At 38.5% G+C, this 24,199-nt stretch overlaps 1 protein-coding gene across 8 annotated transcripts in view; it reads right to left on the bottom strand.

Moving 5' to 3' along the window:
• CACNB2 (calcium voltage-gated channel auxiliary subunit beta 2) overlaps nt 1-24,199 on the bottom strand; it is a 363,494-nt gene that overhangs the window by 160,877 nt on the left and 178,418 nt on the right. The window lies entirely within an intron of this gene.

Here is a 24,199-nt window from a genome sequence, read left to right as displayed (position 1 = left end):
GATCATGACCTGAGCTGAAGGCAGACACTTAACGACTGAGCCACCCAGGCGCCCCGTGGTCCTCTCCTATTCTGATGAGAATCTCAAGGCCAGAGAGGTTAGATAACTTACCCAAAGTCAATCAACTAGATTGCCTGCTGGGAACAAACTAACCCCTAGATAATGTCCTCAGCTAAACTCTAGGACGGGACACACAATACAGTGGATAGCAAAAGTACAAAGAAATAAGAGTGGGCTGAACTCCGGAAACAGTCTTAACTATCAACTCCATCAGTAATTAACCTTGAGATCCAGGGCAAGTCACTTAAGTCCTCTGGACATTTGTTCTCATCCTTTAACCAAGTGGACCAGATTAGATGAATTTCCACCTCTCCTTCTACCTCTACCTTTCCAAACCTGTGCATATGAATAAGAGCTTTTGCCTAAAATGCTACCATAAAACAAACAAAACCAACAAAACCAAAACAGAATTTGTATAGACTTCTGGATTTTATGAGAACTCTTCCATCTCCTGTCAGTGTTGATCCCTGAGAAGAAAGAAAGCTAAATAATAATGAAGAAAGAAATACTGCATGGGAAATGGGGCTTTGACATAGAGGAAAATCGAGAAAGGAGATACAAAGCAAGTAGGGCAAATTATGTAGTGACACATGGGAGAAAGCTGCAGGTCCTAAGTAGCAGTATGAGAACAGGCAGGGAAAAAAGGAATAGGCTGAAGATGTAGAAAAAAAGACAAGGGTAGACCAGAAGAATGAACTGCATTGAAGGTCACATTATTTTAAAGGGCATTCACAAAAATAACTACCATGTTGACATTTTTATAGTAGTTTATGACATGGAACGTACTTCCTGCAATTTAGTTTGTTCTTCAACCAAATCAATTTGATTGGTATTATTATCCTTACGATTCTGCAAGGAAACAAAATTGGTATTCAGAGATGCTAGGTGCCGTGGACAAAGTTGGAGAGCTCCTAGGAGTGCATAAGGCAAGGATGTGAATTCAGACCCTCTAGCTCAAATGCACGCTTTTCTCAACCATATCACACTGCCTGTCTAGTCATAGCTTTAAAAAAAAAAAGGATACTATTAAACACTGCATGATAGTAACTTCCTGGACCAGGAGACAGAAGGGAAAATGAGGAACTCATAAGTTCATACCTAGCCTTCAAAGCATACACAATCTTTAAAAATGTGAGGCAGAAATTGTCAGCAAGTAATTAGCAAGACAAACAGTGAACAGATCCCAGGATCAGAGGATGGGCCTCCATGGGCAACACAGAAGACCCCCCAAAAGGAACAGGATTGAACCAGGCCTGAGAAGAAAGCTGGGGTCATTGGGTACAAGACATTTTCAAGTGAGGACAGACAGTAGCCAATCAATCAATCAATCAATCCATCAAAGTTTGTATGGGAACCGCAGACAAGTCTGAGCCACCCATCCTGTGAGAGCCTTGAATGCCAGGCTGAGTTTAAATTTATCCTATAAATGATAAGGAGCCACCCAAGATTATAAAACAGGGCGTTGAGATGTTAACATCGCTACTTAGGAAATCTATTCTGCTTTTCTAGGAAGATGGCCTCTGAAGCAGAAAGGCCAGAGACGGGTGGGGGAGAGAACTTGGTGAATGTGAAGGAGAGAGGAGATGGTAGATCAAAGGTGGTCAACTCAGACAAGCAGCCTTACTCACTGGCAAAACCAATTAGCACATAGTTTATGAACTGGCTTAATGAAGAGTTCGCTTCAGAGTCTACTCTCATTTTCTATAGCAGTATTTCCTAATGGATCTTATTTTTTATCAATTTCAAATAAATTACTTCACAGATAATTACTTTTAGTTTTTTTATTTTAAATTTAAAGAACTTTAAGTGGTGTGTAGCTCACTCTGTTGGAAGAGCACATGACTCTTGATCTCAGGGTAGTGAGTTTGAGCCCCACGTTGGGTGTAGCGATTACTTAAATCAATAAATAAAACTTTAAAGAACTTTAAGATCTTTTCTCCTAGCAACTTTCAAATATATAATATAGTATTATTTTTTTAAGATTTATTTATTTATTTTAGAGAGAGAGAGAGAAAGAGAGTGCGAGTGGGTGTAGGGGCAGAGGGAGAGAGTCTCCATCAGACTCCCTGCTGAGTGCAGAGCCCAACATCCCACGGGGGGCTAGAGCTCACAACTCCAAGATCATAACCCAAGCTGAAATCAAGAGTCTGACGCTCAACCGACTGAGCCCCCTGGGCGCCCCTATAATATAGTATTATTAACTATAGTCACTATGCTGTACATTACATTCTAGGACTTATTTATTATAATTAGAAGTTTGTGCCTTTTGACACCCCCTTCATCCATTTCTTCACCTATTTAAGAGAGTAGATCTTAAAGTTTCTCATAACAAGAAAAAAATGGCAACTATGTGTGGTGATGGATTTTAACTAGATTTACTGTGATTGTTTTGTAACATGTATCATTAAATTGTATACCTGAAACTGATATAATGTTGTAAGTCAATTATATCTCAATTAAAAAAAAAAAGTGTTTTGAATCAATTCACCTAAGGCTACTTCTGTGTTAAAATCTCTAAAATGACTACAATACTCATATATTCACTTAAAAAAAGCAAAATGAAACAAGGAGGCCATGGTAATTACACAATGTAGCAAAAACAATTGGATAAAACTGGTAAAATTTCTATGAATTTTACAAGTATTTACTGCTACTCACAAAACATTTGGAAGAAAAAGTGCTTATATAAACATCTCTTAAGTAGTTATAACTAAAATAAAAATATCCACAGTGATAATTTGGTAATTAGTTTTCTGAAATACCGATTAAGTTGGAAATGTTTTTTAAGAATTATGTTTAAGAAGTGTTTAAAAGTCAGAAAGATGACTAAAAAGAACAGGACACCTGGATACGTACAGAAACAACATGCAAATGAGCCTTAAAGCATTAGGTGAACCACCATGAGATAAACATGGTTAGCTATCAAACACACTGACCTAGATTTGGGTAAATATGTAGTAGTAATAATACGCAAGTTAGAAGTGCAGTTGAAAATTTCACCTTAAATATGGTAACAGCGGTCCAGCCACCACGGAGAAATGCGTAACAAGCAGGTGCACTTGTCTGTGCGGATTTTTTTCTCCTAAGATCTACTTAAGGATGGCTACATAAAGGCTTGGTTGAGTCCAGGGAGTAGATGAGAAATTCAAGAGCTGGGTTCTCACAGTAGATAAAAGTTGGGCTCTGTGCTCAGGGGAGAGTCTGCTTGTCCCTCTGCCCCTACCCCCGCTCGTGCTCACTCTCTCTCAGATAAATAAAATCTTTTTAAAAAGACCCCAAAAATGTTCCTTTTCTGGTGTGACCAGTTTTTCAGTTTATTAGGGCATATACTAAAGCTGACCTACCATCTCCTGCTGAAGCTTCCAGAACTGTGAGCAATGAACATACAGATTCTCACAGACATATTCCACTGTTGTCAACTTCCCTCAGCCTCCTTTAGCCCCTAGATTGACTGCCCTTTGATCGACTGGCTGCTTAAGCTGAGGATGCAGTGACTCTAATGCTATATAAATATAAAGATACTTATACTAACAGCAAGATGCTCAAATGGGTGCTTAACACTCAGGTTTACGATTTCACCTCATTTCAAGGAGGCACGTCCATTGCCTCCAACATACCTGTGTAAAATGTATTGCACAGAGGAATAGAATCCTATTGTCGTCATGCCTATGAGAACAACAAAATGATTTGGATTTAAATGTTTTGGTCCATGATACCATGTGGACAGACACAAGGAACCTACAAATAATGAAGTTATTTTCAGGTTGTCATTTTATTCAATTGTTTGTTTCTTAGATGCAATTCCTCCAACCTGATTTCCTTCCATTACTTTTTATTCCCTCCTCAGCTTTCTCCATCATGATCAAGTGACTTAACTATATAAGGTATGTATTCTGAATTGAATAGAACTTGATACACCAAAATTACAGTCATCCTACAGAGGAAATCTAGGTGCCATTTTAGTCACAAAGTAGCTTCATATATGGAGAGAGAGGAAGCTCATTAGAACAGGGTATTTGTCTCATTAACTGCTGCATTCCTAGGTCCTAGAACAGCAACCTAGCACCTAGAGTAGTTGCTCAGTACATACTTTTTAACTGAACGGATGAACATGTTTCTCTGTTTCCATATTCCCATTCATTATTCAGGCACTCCTTAAATATTTGTCAGGTACTGCTGTGATAGAGATAATTTGCTAGGTATCAAGTCTTCCAAGGTTGATCAGGCAAACATGGGTACTGCACTCAGTGGAGATTGTAGCCTAGACTGGTTGTTCCAAAAAGGTGTTCCAGAAATTTGTGGCAGCATTCCTGGTCATCTCAACAATTGTGGGACATTACAGGCTGGCTGTGGGCAGTGGCCAGGGATACAAACGTCCTGCATTGTGCGCAACAGTCTCGTGTAATAATAAAATGGGTGAGCACCCCTCATGCCCTTGGTCCTGCTGGAATTCATGCAGGTGAAAAATCTGTTTATAAAGTGTTCCAAACCTAGACTCTAACCCTATTAAGCATATAAGCACAAAGCATTTCTGTACAGATGTCAAATGTACTGAGTTTTCTACAAATGAAAATAGTGTGTAAATCAATGGAAGATGGTACTTTGTCTGGAACTTTACCAAGAATTGTGAAGTACTGTCGCCAATAGCCACCCACCTGTGTCCCCCACCACCATTAACCTGCATTTACAGCTGCCCCCTTCACGCTACCCACAGACAGGGGCAGACACGTACCTCTTCCAGCGTGGTCATCCCCGCGCCATCGCAAACTGAAATACACATTACTGAAGAATAAACAAATTACTTATACTGAGGTTTTACATTATGTGTTTACATTAAAGATGACTTTCATTTCAGGATCATGAAGGAGGCAGGCTGAAGTATTCGTAAAAGAAAACCAAGTCTGCTAGAAATGTGATCTGCCGTTCCAGACAAGAAGGAAGCCAAGTAATTGCATTTGGAGGAAGCAAATAAACTCCGTTCTGTGACAGAGACAAATGGGAGGAACCACTTTATAGAGGGCAGTCGGTGAAAACCTTTCTGAAGAATTATGGTTTAACTGAAAGCTTACGAATAAGAGGAAGGGAAAGAAAGAACATTTCCAAGAAAAAAGAACAAGCATAAAGGCCATGATGTTGGAAAGAACTTGGCTTCTTGGAGAAATTGGGAAAAAAAAAATCAATGATGATGAAGTGCAGCAAGTCAAAGGGACATAATGTTGCAGGCGATGGAGGGCTTCTCGGTGATACCCGAAACGGGCAGGACACAGAGAAGATGCTGGACTGGCTGGGCTATATGGATGAATCAGGCATCAGTGTGGCAGGAAAAAAGCTGGGTAGAGGTCCAGACTATGGTGGCCCCAATGGGGTTCCTAGAACTCTGGCTCATAAAGTGGAGGGGGTGTGTAGGAAACACCAGAGGTTGCATGGGCTGAGACATCTGGTCTCCTGGGATCTACAGCCCCTGTGCACCAGGAGTATCCCTGTGAAAACCTTCTAGAGAGGTGTTGTTGTTATTTGTTTCTGTTTTCTTTTTTTTTTTTTTAAGATTTAAAAGAGAAAAGCCGGGGGAGTGGCAGGCAGAGGGAGAAGCAGGCTCCCCGCTGAGCAGGGAGCCCGATGTGGGGCTCGATCCCAGGACCCTGGGATCATGACCTGAGCCGAAGGAAGACACTTAACCGACTGAGCCACCCAGGCTCTCCTGTTGTTTGTTTTTCATGTTTTACCTGTGGGTTAGTTCCTTCAGACACTACGCAAGAGAAAGAAAAAAATCAGATCAGACAGAGAGAGACTAAGTAGCTGGGCTCCTACCAGATACCTCTTTGATCGTAAGTGGAGCTCAGCTTTAGCAGAAGCTCTGCTGCACGTAAAAGAAATAAAATAAAGGCTACATTTATTCAAGACTTATAATCATTCGAGTGACATCATTAATCACCTTGAGAAGAAATCATATGTAAAATCAACACTAAATGGTTAGTTATATATGGAAAGCCCCATTTCTAGAAACTTTTTTTTATTTTAATATGACTTTTCTAACTAGGTTCATACCTAGAAAAGAACAGCTACAGGTAAGATTTACAAAAGATAAGCTCTTTATCTAAAATCCAAAAATCTAGAAAACTCAAACAAGAGATGTTCGAAATATTAAAGCCCCCCTGAAACACCGTTCACATCTTCCCTTCAGAAGTGACCCCTGAAGAAAGAAACCACACGTTGTTCCAAGGGTGTGTTATATTTTAATTCTCTGAATCCTGCCAATCCCATGTGTAGGATATGTAGATAATGAACCTATTTTCAGATTCAGAGGAGCTATCTCTTACTGTTTGCTCTGCCTTACTTCTCCTAAGTGCCCCCATTCCTCTGCTATTAGGCCTTTGGCTCCATTTTGTCTTGAGACACAATTTGCACAAGAAACAATACCCCAAAACAACAAGATACAAATAAACACAGTAACTCCGGCTTTCTTTGCAGCCTAGATCCTCAGCTGCACCGGACACAGCTGACCACTCTGTGACATCATTCAGCTCCCCTCAGGCCCCATGACAACTCTTCTGATAACCTTCGGGTCTTTTCAAGGGCAGAGCAAGGCAGTGAAGGGGTAGGTGGGGTAGAGGGTGCAATGGGGGTTGGGACCAGGCACAATGAGAAGTTCTCAAGGGATTGTCCCAAGGAGACTATTCCCAAGACTGGCCGGAGGGTAGGCAAGAAAGGGCTCAAGTCAGGAGGAAAAACACATGTCAGTCCTTAACAAATGTTTTCAAATGATGAATCCCTTATCATCATATAGCACTTTACTATTTTCAAGATTTACATATATATTATATTTGATCCTTGAGACCCATAAGGCTCATATCATTATTATTCAATTGTAAAAATAAGGAAATGGACTCTCAGAGACACTGGGTGATGTGTCCAATGTCACTCATCTAATTAAAGCCTATTCCAGCTTTTTAAAGAAACATCCATTCCATTTTAATACTAATCAAGTACTCATCAGGCTACCAGCCACTTGCTGGCATTGAGAAATATCAAGAGTTTTCAAAACATGAACCAGAATATTAGAGTTTGACCAATGTCTAGAAAGATTTATTGTTTGTACTATAAATAAGACTATGCTCATAATATTTCATTATAACGTCTTTGGGCAAAGACATAGATAATGGATATTGTTAGAGTTAATAGACTAAACAGATCTTTTAGGATAAATGTGATTAATACAAAGATCTCAACTGCCAGAGAGCAGCGTATGGAATTTTTTAAAGGAAAATAAAGCTGAAAATCTAAATTCATACTCTCAAACTAGATGAGAGTGAATAAGAAATGTCAATAGTTCATTAATCCCTGAAGCATTACATTCTCTCTTTTTCCCTTCAATTAGTTTCATATGTCTTTGTAGGTCATTTTACTTTAATGTGTACCTTACACTAAATCAACACAGATCAGTCCACTGTAAAGAAAAGAAATGCTTACACGCTTAGTTCATATCATCAAATTACTGAGCTGAAAACAGTTGAGAAGAGTCATGCCCTTAAGAAAGATTTTTTCAAGGACATAAAAATATAGATTTCATACAGATCATAATAATTCTAATTTGAAAACTTAAGATCTAGAATTAAAATTTAAGTCATATTATTGTTTAAGAAACATATCTCTTAGAAAAGAGAAATTATAAGAAGATTTTTATCTTTCATTATCCTCTTACTGAACAGATCACATTTTCCTGCTCCCAAATATAACATTTCATGAATAAGAAAAATAACCTTACTAAAATATTACTATAATTTATAATTTTACTACAGATAATGTGTGCTTGAGATTCAAAACATGCCCCCATATACCATTCATAGATACAAATTTATATATTCATTCATTTGCTTAGAAGATGAGAGCATCCAATACATTAATAATTTCACATTGTGCTGAATATTATATGTAAAATGTTCTCCCTTAAAAACAACAATGAAATGCCATGAAGAAATGGTTCTTTTCAGGATTACTTAAAACACAGTTCTGTAACTAAACCCATGTGTCCTCTTGCCATTTGTATAACAATGAAGGATAGATCATTGAAAAATGACGTCTCATTGAGAGCAACTCTTCCAAAGCATCCAGCAGATTGTAAAACAAAGTGAATAAGAGTTCTTATAACTGGAACTCTTGGAATGCTTTTAAGCAATGTACTTGCTTATCATTCTACTATTCTGGCTACTCTTCTCTTTTCACAATTTATCAATCCCACGGCTCTCTACTTCAGTACAGTCACATGATAACGTTAGGCACTGACCAAATTCCGTAGCCTAAGAACATTCATACGGTGGTGACATGAGCTATCTTGCGATAAAGCAATTATGTTCTCTGGTGTTGTAAGAATTAACGGCACCAGATGCCATGTTTTCCCCGGCTTCACAGAGGAGCCTGGTAATGAGACATGATATGTAAAAGGTACCTCAATTCATGCAATCTGAGCGAAAACATGAACACCAAATAAGGTGACATTATTTTTCCGAAGGTAAGCATGAAGTCTAATGAGACGGACTTGGGTGCTAGAAGTGTACTTTTCGGCGGAATATGCCTTTGGTGAATAAGGCCAATCTCGCTTTCTCAGCTCAGTCACTACAGTGAATGCACAGGAGAAACCAGACCTGTAGAAATATCATCTGCCAGAGCCCTGAGAGCTGGTCAAACGTCCTTATTAGGAAAAACTGAACTGGCCTTGAGAAAGCAGCAAGACAACAGAGGATTTGAAATTTGGCCATCTATATTTGTATTTTAAGTGTCACAATTATTTTTCGTAAGTTTGCAAAAACTGTCAGCATTTCAACTCACTGAATTGATGAACTAATCAGGAAAAAGCTCCAAAGAGACTCAACAACTTTGAAAGAAATACAAGCACGGAATCTTAAATTATGTTAAAAAGTTTCCTAATTCCGTAATTAAGAACTTGATTTAAGTCATTGTGTTGGCCTATTATTTTGTTTCCTTTGTTCCAGATTAAGGGCAGAGAGGAAATTATACAAATATACCGGGTTGGAAGTGATTTCTCTCAGCTGGTACAGGCCAGCTGGTTTCCCCTGGTAAAAAGAAAAAGGTAGAAAGTGGGAACATTGGAATAGCATGTGTTCCCAACAAGATTTTGAAAGACACTGAAATTTCTGGATGTAGCAAGTGCCTTTAGGTTCATCATTTCACCTAGTTGAAAAACAGAGGTAGAAGGATGTAAGAGGCAATGATCACCAGAATCAGCAAACGATGTCGTAGCTCTGTTCCCCAACAACCACCTTGCTCCTTGTTTTACGTAACTTATTTTATCCCAGAATTCTCTTCCGTTCTGCAATTCACCAGGACGATGGGATATAGAATATACTTGGTCCAAATCCTCTAAGTGCCAAACAAACATACCAAAATAAAACAACCCCCAAATAAACAAACTAACAACAACAACAAAAACCTTAGTGAAATCTGGTTACAAACACAGATTCTAGCAAGAAAAAAAAAAAGTAAAAATGGGATAAACATAGTCTTTACGAAAATATCTTTACTTGGCTTTTACATACATTCCCTCTGGGAATGAGTCGGCTCTTGTTTTTCTGAAAAGTAGCTGGGACATAATGATAAGGAAAAAACAGCTCATTTTTTTTTTATTATGTTATGTTAATCACCACACATTACATCGTTAGTTTTTGATGTAGTGTTCCATGATTCATTGTTTGTGCATAACACCCAGTGCTCCATGCAGTATGTGCCCTCTTTAACACCCATCACAGGCCTAGCCCATCCCTCTCCCCCCTCCCCTCTAGCTCATTCTTTAATTTCTAATGGACCATTCTGGAAGATTAAAAAAAAAAATCATTTGAATGAAAGAGGTTCATTTAGAGAGGGGTAAAATGATTTTAAAGCACGAGTTAAGTTTGAGACCGATGGTGGTAGCAGGAGTACTGGGTGATTTTCAAGAACTCCCGGGGAGGAGGAGCATGGGGCTGGTGTGCACAGGGTCTGCAGTGCCTGGCCGGCTCCTGGAGGGACGACAGGCGGCTTCACCTGCTGCTGCTACACAGTCAAGGCTCAGACGTCCGGGAGGAACCTCATGAACCCACGCCCCCATTCTTCAAGGAGATCTGCAATAGCAGCGGCCGCCTGGGCAGTAAAGAGCACAGTGATCAGAGGGAAGAAAAAGGAAGCCGCGTGCAGGCGGGTCTGTGTGCGCGTGAGAAGCCGCTCCCTGACCCACGTTCCCTGCTTCTGCCCTTGGCACCTGTGTAGCCCTAGACTTGACACCTTCCTGGCTGTGCTCAGATGCCTCATCTGGAGACATGGGCACGTGTCTGCCTCCCTGGGTGGCTGTGCGGGTTAAACAAGATAATACAAAGCATGGGGCCGCATTCAACACGCAGGCGTATTACAACTTTTATTTTTTTTTAAAGATTTTATTTACTTATTTATTTGATAGAGACACAGCGAGAGAGGGAATACAAGCAGGGGGACGTGGGAGAGGGAGAAGCAGGCTTCCCGACGAGCAGGGAGCCCGATGCGGGGCTCGATCCCAGGACCTGGGATCATGACCTGAGCCGAAGGCAGACGCTTAACGACTGAGCCACCCAGGCACCCTACAAGCTTTTTTTTTAAAATTGCATTTTATTTTATCTTATGTAAGATTTATGTATTTATTTTGGAGAGAGAGAGAGAGTGCTTGAGCAAGGGGAGGGGCAGAGGGAGAAGGAGAGAGAGAATCCCAAGCAGCCTCTGCCACGCCAAGTGGGAAGCCAGAGGTGGGGCTCCATCCCCTGACCCCAGGATCATGACCTGAGCTGAAACCAAGAGTCAGACGCCCAACCCATTGAGCCACCCAGGTGCCCCTTTAATTGCATTTTTAAAATTGTGGTAAAATAGATACAACATAAAATTTACCATTTTAGCTATTTTGAAGTGCACACCTCAGGGGCATTAAGTATATTCATATTGTTGTGCAACCATCACATTTATCCATCTCCAGAACTTTCCATCATCCCACACTGAAGCCATTAAACACTCCTCCCCTTTCCCCCACCCCCCCCCCCGCCCCGCCCCAGCTCCCGGCAAGCACCATTCTACCTTCTGGCTCTGTGACTTTGCCTGCTCCCGCTATCTTACGTTAAGGGGAACATACAGCATTTGCCATCTTGTGGCTGGCTTATTTCACTCAGCATGATGCCTTCCATTTTAATGGCATTATGAGTGCTAGGTTTACACTGTGAGAATGAAAAACGGTCCTAGAGAAGGCAGGCAGTCTCACTCAGCTGTAGAAATTAAGCAAATACACATTTTTTCACCCCCAAAGCAGATACTACATTGGCAACGGGGACCCTTTATTATTCGCACAAACTATCGGTTATTCGCTAAGGTAGTTTTGTTAACCAGGAGCTGAGGAACAACTGTTCTTTGGGGCTCTCTTTAAACAACTTCCAGTGTCTCCACCAATTAGCTGTTCCAGCTCTAACATCACATCCCTCAACAGTTAACATAGAAGCAGTCCCGTGACAGTTCTCATGGGAACCCTGAGACCCATCACAACTTCTACAATGGCCTTTGAAATCCTCCCTTTCATAGGAAACACACAGAAGAGAAGCAGGTTGGAGAGCTCTTTAAAATAGCAACTTTTACTGAGCTCAAATTCAGCCCCATCACTGTCTTGGATCTTCATAGCGAAAGACATATGTAAGTCAACTCAATCATATTCAAGAGACTGTTGACAAACCTATCCTTTCCCTGCTGTTAAACTGAACTGAATTCCACAACTTCTGCACTTTCAACAGATCTTTTACCCTGAGCATTCTCTAAATATTTATTCTGTCTATGGTAGAGAGATTCATGGTTCTTTATGTCATAGGATTTGCACAGGTGCATGCATTTTTTATCTGGTTAACATTATCTGAATAAATGGTAATATCCTCAATGACAGAGACCTCATTTAATTTCACCTGGGTGGCACTCAATGCATAGCATGTGCAGGTGATTAATATTTTTGGCAATATCATAAGGTTACTTCTTTTTCTATGGTTATATTTGAGTGCATGTACAGAGGCTTTTTTAAAAACACCCAAACATCAATTAGCATTAATTATTCACAGTCTACCATGAAAGTCCACTGTAAAAGCTTTGGAGGCAGAGCTGTGAATGATTCACAAAACCCGTCGATGTGGCACTTAGCCTTGAAAGATTTCCAAGCATGTGTTTTTATTGAACATTAAACCTTATTAAACGAGGTCATGAAAATGATCATAAACCTGGATCCAGCAGGGCGGGATCTCAGGCTCATCAGGTTTCATGCTACAATAATACCTGTGTTGATGCCAAGACAAGAGAGGCCCAAAAAAGAAAAGAAAGAAAAAGGAAAAGGAGAAAAAGAAAAAATGGGGGGGGGAATGATGTGAGGTTAGATTACTGGATTTTATATATACTGATACTGAAGGTACATTCTTCAAGCAATCCCTAGGACTTCAAAGGGAATACAAAACTAGAAACAGCTATTCTGAGGTGCTTTAAGTACTTTGTATCCCCCCTCCACCCCCATGGGCCTTTACAACCTCCCATATTGGGGAATGCAGAGATGAAAATTATTACTTTCTTTATAGGTGATAAAACAAACCTAGAGATGTTAATGGACTTGCTTCCAAATGAAGATGCAAGAGCTAGAACCAAGAAAAAAATCTTGTTCTTCTCCTTTCAGTGCAGTGAGCTCTGTCCATCTAATCATGTTCTCTAATCCTATCATGTTCTCCAGTCAAGGAGAACATTTTCTGTTGTCTGTAACTAAGAAGATGAGGAGGCCCAGGATGGTACAAACCAGACTTTGTAAAGAGGGCATCTGTAGCAAAGGGTGTCGAGCCTTCAAGACTGTGGCAGATCTATTTTATGTGTTGGTGGCACAGACAAGGATCTTAGGTATGATATCAGGGGTCCGATTTTTCTCTTTCCTGATATCGAGAATGCCTCTAACCAAAATAACTGCTTATATAATTGGACCAAGGTTTAAAGACAAGTAAGTACGTTTGTAAAGTTAACAAATAACATTAAAGTCAAAATGACAGCAGGTACCTTGCCAAGAAAGACTATAGAAAGTTCTAGCTCCCCAACTCTATGGGAAGAACTGGGGAGACAGCCCCCCCGAACGACCACTTAAAGGGGAGCCCCATGGGAAGCTCTAAGAGTATAGAGCCCTTTCTGAGCTCTGATAGCCCTGAATCAACAACCTGATCATCTAGGGGCACATGCTGTCCTCGACAGTGCAAAGTCTATAAACTTAAAGCCAAGACAGAATACACTTCTCATATTAACTACAGCTTGAGTCAGATGTGGTTTTTTTCTTATTTTGTGGATAGTCATTAGCTCTCTGCACAAAGTAACTTAGATATCTAAACAAAGTTGAAGCTTTTTGTTTCACTTTCCAAAATTAAGGCTTGATCTTTTGACTAGTTTAGTGTTGTATACCCTTTAGTGATAGCAACGGGGTGCTGCAATCTAAATGTAAGATCAGTTTTTACGAAAGGAGCTATTTTGATGGCTGGGACCGAACAGGGGAAAACACTAATAGTTTATTCTGTAATTCTGTTAATATCTAACAAATAAAAATAACATTAGTATCTAAACCCCGGGAAACCTAATAAAATATTTACACAGAGATCCAAAGAATATACAATATTCAGTTAAATACTCACCTTTGCTAGTAGTCTACTGAATAGAAATTAAAGCATTGTTGTGTAAACTTTTATGTTTTAAAGTAATTATTAATACCTAATGTGGGGCGTATTGTTATGAAATTAGTATTGTATTGATATTATGTTGGCGCTGGCAACTGTTACAGTCATTTTGAAAAGAGATATGGAAAGCAAAGCCAAAGACATAAGAACATTCAAACCCATTCACTGTGCAAATAATTCCACATCTGAGACTTTATCTCAAGGAAGTTATTTTTTTTATTTTTATTTTATTTATTTATTTATTTGAGAGAGAGAATGAGATAGAGAGAGCATGAGAGGGGGGAGAGTCAGAGGGAGAAGCAGACTCCCTGCTGAGCAGGGAGCCCCATGCGGGACTCGATCCTGGGACTCCAGCATCATGACCTGAGGCGAAGGCAGTTGCTTAACCAACTGAGCCACCCAGGCGCCCATCTCAAGGAAGTTATTTAACAGAGCCCAAAACTATATGCTTAAAATTGTTATTACAGATTTATCTATAAAAAATGAAATTATAAAATGCATGACAATTCCAACAAATAAATGACCACCTTATTTAGACAAACTATGGTAAATCCGTACAATGCTATATCATGCTATGATTTAAAAATGATCTCAAAACACAGCTGAAGAAAAAAGGCAGAATCCAGAATAGTTCGTATACTATAGTTACAACCATAAGAATATGTAAGCTTGGGGCACCTGGGTGGCTCAGTCGTTAAGCGTCTGCCTTCGGCTCAGGTCATGGTCCCGCGGTCCTTGGATCGAGCCCCGCATCAGGTTCTCTGCTCAGCGGAGAGCCTGCTTCTCCCTCTCCCACTCCCCCTGCTTGTGTTCCCTCTCTCGCTGTCTCTCTGTCAAATAAATAAATAAAATCTTTAAAAAAAAAAAAAGAATATGTAAGCTTATGGAAAAGGACTGGGATATAATTTGCCAGAACAAAAATATTTGACCCAAAGAGATGAGACAATGGTGTTCTTATACACACACATTTCCTTATATTTTTATTTATTTATTTTAGAAAGAGTGTGCATGCGCATGAGTGGTAGTGGGGGGTGGAGGGGCAGAAGCAGAGGGAGAGAGAGAATCTTAAGCAGACTCCCCACTGAGCCTGGAGCCAGACTCGGGGCTGGATCTCAGGACCCCAAGATCACGACCTGAGCCAAAATCAAGAGTCAGATGCCCAACAAACTGAGCCACCAGGAGCTCCATAATATTTGTTATATTTTTAATACTAATCACTTTTAATTACTTTGATGTGTAAAGCTCTCTTTCAAGTTTTTTTCAATTTTAACAATAAAAATATTTTGGCAACTCTCTGTTGGGATCGTGCAAAATTATCTTTTTCTACAAACCGATTGTTTTATGGAGCAAGGTGAAATCAAACATTCTGACATCTCCAGGTGATAAAGCCAGCATCCCTGTGATCATCCTTTAAAGCCTCCCCATGTTCATATATTAGCCACCAGGGCTTTTTAACATTATATTTTCATTTAAATACAAGTTATCCCTGAAAAATGATGCAGAAACCTGTAGCCTTAGACCACTTACTTGTTTTATGGAAGTTGAAGGAGAGCAGAATATGCCACCCCAAAAAATTCCAAAGTGGAATAATTAAAAATTATATTTTATATTAAAAATATAAACTAATTATTTTAATTATTAATTATTTAAAAATATAAAATAATTATTTTGAATTGAAGTTACTTAAGAAACAGCTGGTGCAGGAAGGATACTCTGACCCTCCTCTGTCCCCACAGAAAGCAGGGAATAAATCTCCCACATTAGGACATTTTCCATTTACCAGAAGGGTAGAAGGCATCCTTATGGCCAGAGATAGGGAATCTGAGGCCTTGTTACTTCTTCACTGATTTGCCCAAACCTTGCCAATTCTTCACGAATGTATTGTTTCTTGGCCTAAAAGGTGTAACCCCTGTCTGCTTTGGTCACTTTGAGTCTCATATTTTTATGGGCTCCCATATGTATGAAATTAAATTTGCTTTTCTCCTGTTAATCTGCTTTATTTCAATTTAATTATTAGACCAGCCAAAGAACCCAGAAGGGAAAAAGGGAAATTTTCCTCCAACACAGATTTGGTGCCCAAAGTGGGGTTCTCCCCTAGCTGGACACTGCTCACTCCAGGGCCTCTGCAGCTGCAGGATTCTGGACCCCCTGACAAGAGCCAGCAGAAGGTAAGAGTCCCTACCACATCAGTCTCCCAGATCGCTGCCTGCAGCCTCTGTTGGGAACAAGAGTAGCGAGAGTCCTTTTGTATTTCTGAATTTAGATTAGCAGGAGAAAATGAAAGTTCCTCGTTCTATCTGGAAAGTACCCCGGTTTTTTGTTGACCCCTTTTCTCCCGGAAATGGGCATTATTTTCTTCTGTCTCTGTCTTTTGTGTCATCTATAATAAGGAGGAAAACCAGAGGGGAGAATGCAGGCCTAGGTCTTCTAAGCCTGCTGTTTGAGCTGGCCTCACCAACTGGTACGCTCATAGTTTTCACCAGACCAGCGTCTGTTTAGACGAACTTTACCATAGGTCCCCTAGGTAAAAACGGGATGAGGCTTTCCTTTTGTCTCGTTCTATGTCCTGCGAGCTTGGGTTATGACCAGGGAGAATATTCTCTCTGGTCCCCACCAGCCAGAAGGTACATGTACCAGCCTGCATCTTGGGGACCAGTCAAATAGAATGGGATTCTGAGACCTGAAGTCATGAACACTCTTCTCTTTTGTCTCCCATGCAAGCTCTTGGGGGAATTTGTCATAAGGGGTCCCAGTCCTTAAAGGGCCTTTGTCGTCTGAGCCTTTGCTGTCTTGTTAGTGCTGGAAAAGTCCCATTCCAGGAGCACCTGCCTGGTGTCACAGATCAGCACGTCTCTGACTGGAGGCAGTGAAAAGAAGAGATGTTATTTTCACTATGCCATTGTTACTGCCTGTGATAATGAAGGTCTTGGCTTTCTTAGGCTAACTCTGGGAGTGAACTTTCTGGGTCTTGTAAGGGCTGCACCTTTTGTACTCTCTTTCGGGACACCTCTTGTATCCCTGGTTAAGCCATAAAAAGGCTTATTGGTTTGAGTCGCTATTGAGATTAATATATGATCCTACTGATCAATGGCCACATGAAGGATCTTTGAATTGGAAAAATGTCTATATTTGGGGGAAACAATTGGTTTTAGAGAGCTTTCATCCTAAACAATTGTCTTACTGTATCAGCTAATCATTTCTAAATAAGACAGAATACTGAAACATTAATTACCAAGCATAAGTTTTACCTAGTTTTGGTTTATTACAGAGGAACTAAAGATATCTGAGTCTGTTAGTAAACATGTCTTGTACCACACTTAAAAATTAAACTATGAGGAAGCCTATGTTTCTATGAATTATAAAATGTATTCATAAGTTTGCCAATCTAAAGTATGCAGATATAATATACAGTTCACAATTGCTCACTTCCTAGTTTTCAGTAGAAATTATGGTTTCTAAGAGTTAAGAATGAATTCTATTTAATAAATATGATTAAAATAGAAATAGAGTAAATAAAGTAGAAATAATAAAGGAAACAAATCTTTATGCAAGAAAAGTGAAAATGTTTTGGGGCAAGAAAAAGTATCAGATATGGCCATGAATTTTTGTTAAGAGAGAAGACAATAATTTTGTCCTAAAATACAACCGGTTATTTCAGAATGAGAAAAAGGGAAACAAAGGACAAACTAAATGGAAATAGGCGGTTGGGAAGAGAGATAGAAAGAAAGAGAGAGAATTTTATCTTGTGTAATCAAGTTGGCTGAAGTTGAATTATTAACAAAGGTTTTAAAAACAAGCTTTAATAGGGTGGTTATGTAAAAATAAATCTTAATTTTCTTTCATCTGCAAAAGGGACAAAGTTTTGTCGGATTCTTGGTCTGCTGCTGATTATGAGAGACTGAAAAATTTTTCTTTATCTTTTAGTAAATCTGCCTAGAAAGCAAAGATTTTGTGTCTTACCAAAATAATTTCCTAATCTACATTTTGTTTTAATCAGGTCTTTGATTACTTAAGAAAACTGAATCTTCTCAATATTAAATGAGCTAAGCTTTGCTCACAACTGTGTAACCTTCTGTATTTGTTTTTATAATCTTTTTTTGTCACTTTGGTTAAATAGCTAATTCAGTCTTAAATTTTGTAATGTTCCATAATCGTATTTAGTCAAGTGTCTAAAACCTTTTGATATTTTTGAAGAAGCTTCCCCAAATCAAATTCTAAATGAATTTTTTTTGACCTCAAACTAAGTTTGGGATTTTCTAAAGGATCCCTAGAATATCTCAAAAGATTTATTCCCGCACCCCTTATAAAAAAAGGCAGATTACACTAATTAAGCTTATTTGATATGTTAAATTGTCAAATAAGAAGTGATGGGAAGCACTATCAAATAAGAAGTGATGCTAAACTTTCTTTAGGAAATATATATAGAAATTATTAATATAAGTGTTCTAGAAATTGTATGAAATTCCTAAAAATCTGATGTGTCCTGGTATAATGCTGTCAGGACTGGTATTATCAGTCATAATTCTAGTAATTATTTTAAAATGTATGTTGCAGAAACAACCAAATTCCCTTGTCAATTGCCTTATAATGAACTCTCATCAGATCTTTAACCATGGTCACTTTTAAGTCTTTTGTCATTTACGGAAGTTATTGCTTTACTCATGCTTTTGCAAATATGTTTCTTCAGAGAGGTTCATGGAGAGGACTCTGACAAGTACTCTAGAATAGAGGTTTCTGATAACCTTAAGATTGTATCACTGAACTGGGTAAGAATTTCCAGAACTAATGGAAAAATTGAATTCAAGCAGAACAAGAATTAATTACATGGGGCTAAATGAACTGATGGGGATGATTATCATTTTCATGACTTTTTGTTTGAAATACTGCTGGTTCCTTGAAGTTTTATTTCTCGAGATTTAAGAAAAACTTTTTCTTTTTCCCCCCACTCCCTGCCCCTCTGCTACCTATGACCTAGAGCAATTTGGTAAAGCCTACCCTCGGACAAAGATGAAATAATTACTCTTCCTACCTGATCTCCCCGTGGATTCTCTCTCCCTCCCTCCCTTGCCCCTCCCCCTACTCATGCTCTCTCTCTCTCCCTCTCAAATAAATAAATGAATAAATAAGTCTTTTAAAAAAATTTTTTTTAAAGATTTTATTTATTTATTTGAAAGAGAGAGAATGAGAGACAGAGAGCACGAGAGGGAGGAGGGTCAGAGGGAGAAGCAGACTCCCTGCTGAGCAGGGAGCCCGATGTGAGACTCGATCCTGGGACTCCAGGATCGTGACCTGAGCTGAAGGCAGTTGCTTAACTAACTGAGCCACCCAGGCGCCCTTTTTTTTTTTTTTAATAAGAATAAATAAATCTTTTAAAAAATGTTTCAGCAAAGCAAACTTTGAAAAGTCCATATGGTCAACTGTTATTCTTGCTGTACTTAATGTAAATAATCAGGCCAAGTTTAATGGGCCTAGACTTATTTTGCAAAAAATTAGTCTTACTTTATCTTTGATAGAAATAGGGGTAACTGTACAGAGAAAAATTTTGTTTCAGTGGAAAACTATAAATAAACCCTTTTGGATATCAAATTCCTGTCCTGTACTAACTGTAAAGTAACTGGATCTGAATTCTTCTAGTTTTCTCCAATATCTGGCTCTAATGTTCCAAAATAACCCATTTCCAATTTTCCAAAATTTCCAATGTTCTCCCACCCTCTGACTTGGAATCACTGAGAACTAAAACTGCTCTTTTTTTTAAAGCCATGCAAACTAAAGTTGGACAACTTGATACAAACTTTAGGGAAATCATCACAACAGCTCAAGTATAAACAGTCTTCATGCTTATTGCTGTGTGGCCACTCGTGAAGATCACCAGAGACATCCAAACTTCAAACCAGGAAATCTGTTAGATTGCTACTGCCTGTCCTCATTTTATCGGAAAATGCTTTGAGTTCAATCTAGAAATCTTGACTGATGACCTGCAGAACTCAGACTGGGTTTATAATTTGCTCAAATCATTAACCCTTATTTTTATTTTGTTTCCATAGAAATGCCTCTTACTAAATACCTAATTGTGAAATCATCAGCAAAATGAAAGGGTAACCTACCGAACAGGAAGATATTTGCAAATGATGTATCTGATAAAGTGTTAATAACCAAAATATTTTTTAAAAATCATCCAACTCAACACCATAAAACAATGATTTAAAAATGGGCAGAGGACCCGAATAGACATTTTTCCAAAGTAGACATACAGACAACAGACACATGGAAAGATGCTCAACATCACTATCATCAGGTAAATGCAAATTAAAACCACAATGACATATTACTTCACACCTGTCAATATGGCTAGTATTAAAAAGACAAGAAATAACAAGTGTTGGCAAGGATGTGGGGAAAAGAGAACACTCATGAACTGTTGGTGGGAATGTAAATTGGTACATCCACTATGGAAAACAGTATGGAGATTCTCAAAAAATTAAAAATAGGAATACCAAACAAACCAGTGATTCTACTTCTGTAGTATTTATCCAAAGAAAATTAAAACACCAACTGAAAAAGATATATCCATCCCTATGTTCATGGTAGTTTTATTTACAATAGCCAAGATATGAAAGTACCCTAAGTGTCCATCAATAGATGAATGGATAAAGATGTGGTGAGTGTGTGTCCGTGTGTGTTTATACTTATTTAAAAAAAGCCATAAAAAATGAAGTCTTGCCATTCGTAACAACATGGATGAAACTACAGAGTATTATGCTAAGGGAAATAAGTCAGACAGAGAAAGACAGATACGGTATGATTTCACTTATATGTGGAATTTGAAAAACAAAATAAATAAACAAAACCAGAGACAGACTCATGGATACAGAGAGCAAACTGGTGGTTGCCAGAGGGGAAAGAGAGGTGGGGCGTTGGTCAAAATAGATGAAGGGATTAAGAGATATAAACTTCTAGTTATGAAATAAGTAAGTCAGGGAGATGTGAAGCATAGCACAGGGAATACAGTCAATAATATTGTTGCAACTTTGCATGGTGACAGATGGTAACTAGATTTATTATGATGAGCATTTCACAGTGTATATAAATGTCAAACTACTATGCTGAATACCTGAAACTAATATAATATTGTACATCATCTATTTAATTGAAAATTAAAAATGGTAAAAATTTAAAAAATTTTTAACTGATTTATTTTCAAGACGAAGAAAACCAATTCAGGAAAATACTGGAGCAATTTACCAACTGAACTTCTGAATTGTGAAACTCCTTGGGGATTTCAAAGGTGGGCCTGGAGAGCAGAATATGCTACCCCAAAATAATTCATTCTTTTAAATTAAAGTTACTCAAGAAACAGTTGGTGCAAGAAGGACACTCTGAACCTCCTTTGTCCCCGAGAGCAGAAAATAAATCTCCCATTTGAAGACACCCTCCCTGTACCAAGAGAGTAGAAAGTGTCCTTACCACCAGAGAGAGGGAATTCAAGGCCAAAAGTCCTATTGTTACTCCTTCACTAATTTGCTACTTCAAGCCCAAACCCCTGTTTTGTTAATTCTTCACAAATGTATTGTTTCTTTTTTTAAAAACACTGCCTGCTTTAGTCATTTCTTTGAGTCTCGTATTTTTATGGGGTTCCCGTATGTACAAAATTAAATTTGTTTTTTTTCCTGTTCATCTGTTTCATGTCAATTTAATTATGAGGGCAGCCAAAGAATCCAGAAGGGAAGAAAGGGAAAGTTCTCCTCCCCTACAGAATACATGGGCTCCTGTCAACATCCTGTTTTTTCCCTTCTCAACTGCTATAGCAATAGAAAGGTAAAGAGAAAGAAAGAATAATAATTCAAAAATTACTAGACTTCTTAGAACATTTAATCTCCTTCATCTTTTTTTGTTCTTTCGGACTGATTGTATTTCAGGAGCTCTGGTGCTTTACTGTTTGGGAGTTGAGGGCCACAGTGAGCATCTATGGAACTAGAAAATGAGAATGTATATGTAGACTCAAATATTTGCATATCATTTCCGGAGGGTTTGCACTTGCCTTCTCCCAGCCCTCTGATCCCAGGTCCGCAGATATCCAATTAGGAGTCCCACTTCGCAGGGCCGTTATTTATTTTAATCTCTCTTTCTTCCAATATGCAAATCAAAAACAGCTCACAAATTTCCCTTGCTGCCTCTCCTAGAGATCATGGTTTTGGATCTCAGAGCTAAGTTCTTTCATTATTAGCCATGGTAGAAAATGTAGATAGGTAAGTGCATTCCCTTAGTAACAGTAGGTACTGTGCTAACCAGTCTATATGCATTGCGATTTTTAAGAAAAGTTCTTACCACTACTGGAAACGCAGATATTAGTATTCTTACTTTTATAATTCAGAGATGATAAAAATTTGCTGATCACACAGTTATTATTAAGGGAATGGCCTAATAGTCAAAGTCAAGTCTGACTGGATTCAAATACTTTGCTCTTAACCACAGTCAGAAAAAAAAATGAAATTGCAGGTAACGTGCTAAATAAACAGAAAAGCCTGCGCAAGTCTGACAGGTCACTTTTGTTGGAAGGAAGGGAGGCAAGGACATAGAGGGAGTGCCCATCTTGATCTAAGAATTACGGTACACATTTTCAGTCATAAAGAATATTCAAGTTCAAGAAACTTAACAATGCAACAACACCAGAATTCATAAAAAGGTAACAAATGCACTTAATACTAGTCAGAGTCATATTTTTTGCCCTAGACAGTGAAAAAGTAATTATCAATACCAAATTTTACTGGTTTATTAATTTCACCTCAATCTAAGATAAGAATTAAATGTATGGTTTCTAAATGTGTTTTTGTGATTTGGGATTTGTCATGATTTTAAGGTACGACGGATATAAAAGCTGAAATCATACTTGATTAGAACAAAAATAAGGGCCATGTAGCTTATTCAACCTCCTAAAAAGTTATTCTATAATACATATACATATTCACATAAACATATGCATAGATATATATGGATTTTAAAATGATCTCCCTTTATATGATTGTCCAAATTGAAAGAATAACTTCTGTCATTACTGGGGAGTTTTGAGAATGACTGGATGAAGGTGTAAAATGGAAAGAGAATTGCCTTTATAAAGACTTATTTTAAATTTTAACCATTAAGGCAAAAATCCACGTATTTATCAGCCTATTCAAACACTGGTATTAATTAAAATGAGAAGTGATTAGGTCATAGGAAACAAAAATCTAGGATCGGGGGAGAGAAAGTAGTTTAAAAGGATAAAACGTCCCTGTCCCCATCATCCTTCACAGAACTGAAATTAACTGTACAATAAACCACTCAACTATTTTGAAGTCATCTACACTGACATCCCAATTCAATAACTGTGACGTTTTTGTGCCCAACTTCACTGCCGAAAATATTCAAAATGACCACTGGAATGCGTTGGGCAATTTGGGATACTTAGCAATTTGGGTTCGGGATTATACATTTTCCTAATTCGTAAGAGAATTCCTCTGCAGAAACAGCCATAACAGCTATTTTGTGTGTGATCACATTCTTAGAAAGCAGGCAAGTTTACGGGAAAGGATGATTCCAGATGCCCCTCAGAACAAACAGGTATTGAATAATTTCTAAATTAAATATTTGCGAGTGGCCACTTTAGAATTAGTGTGCACATTGCCATGCACGCCAGAGGCTAAAGAAATGTAACTGTGCCATGCAAAATTTAACGGGGCAAACACAAGGAAAAGGGTGTGCTTAGAAAATTTTAGATGAAATATAATAAAAGATCATTAAAAGCACATAGATTTAAGTGACTCATCCCACAGTTTCCTGATTGTGCTAATACTTTCATCTGATGTAACACGTGATTACCATACACAGGTATTTCTCAGCAAGTATTTTTGTTTTTTCGTTAGATGAACTTAGTGTGGATTGGAGCTGAGGTACCTTGGAAAGAATTTCTAGGCAAGCTGTATTTTATTGATTTTAAAAAGGTATTTTTGTGTCCTATTAGCACAGATCTTTGTAACCTTAGGGTTTTTCTTTTTACAGGCTCTAATTTACGTTTGGGTTCTAGAACGATGATTACTTTTCTTGGAAGCCTTCCCTTAGAAAGGGCCCCCATAATGATGTCATCTTTACTTTCAAAGATCCATCTCGAATCAAAAGACCCAAACATCCAATCTTGGCACAGTAAAGCTCTGTGCTTAGGTTTTTTTAAACATTAGAGACTCCCATTTCTGTATTTCATTAAATTCACAAATTTTTGAAGTGACAAGCAATGAAATCTGAATTTGCAGCCATGCAGGAAGTCAAATCATCTTGATTTACATAGAAAGGCTTCTGGGGAAAAAAAAAAAAGCAGCTCAGTGGCCAGGCTGTCAGTATGATGCTCAATGCAACAAGTGACCGACCGTCCACAGCTG

This window comes from Leptonychotes weddellii, chromosome 5, assembly GCF_054177405.1.
Source record: "Leptonychotes weddellii isolate Sample4059 chromosome 5, ASM5417740v2, whole genome shotgun sequence".
Taxonomy (NCBI): Eukaryota; Metazoa; Chordata; class Mammalia; order Carnivora; family Phocidae; genus Leptonychotes; species Leptonychotes weddellii.
The sequence above is the reverse complement of the archived record's forward strand: the minus strand, read 5'-3'. Positions and strand labels throughout refer to the sequence as shown.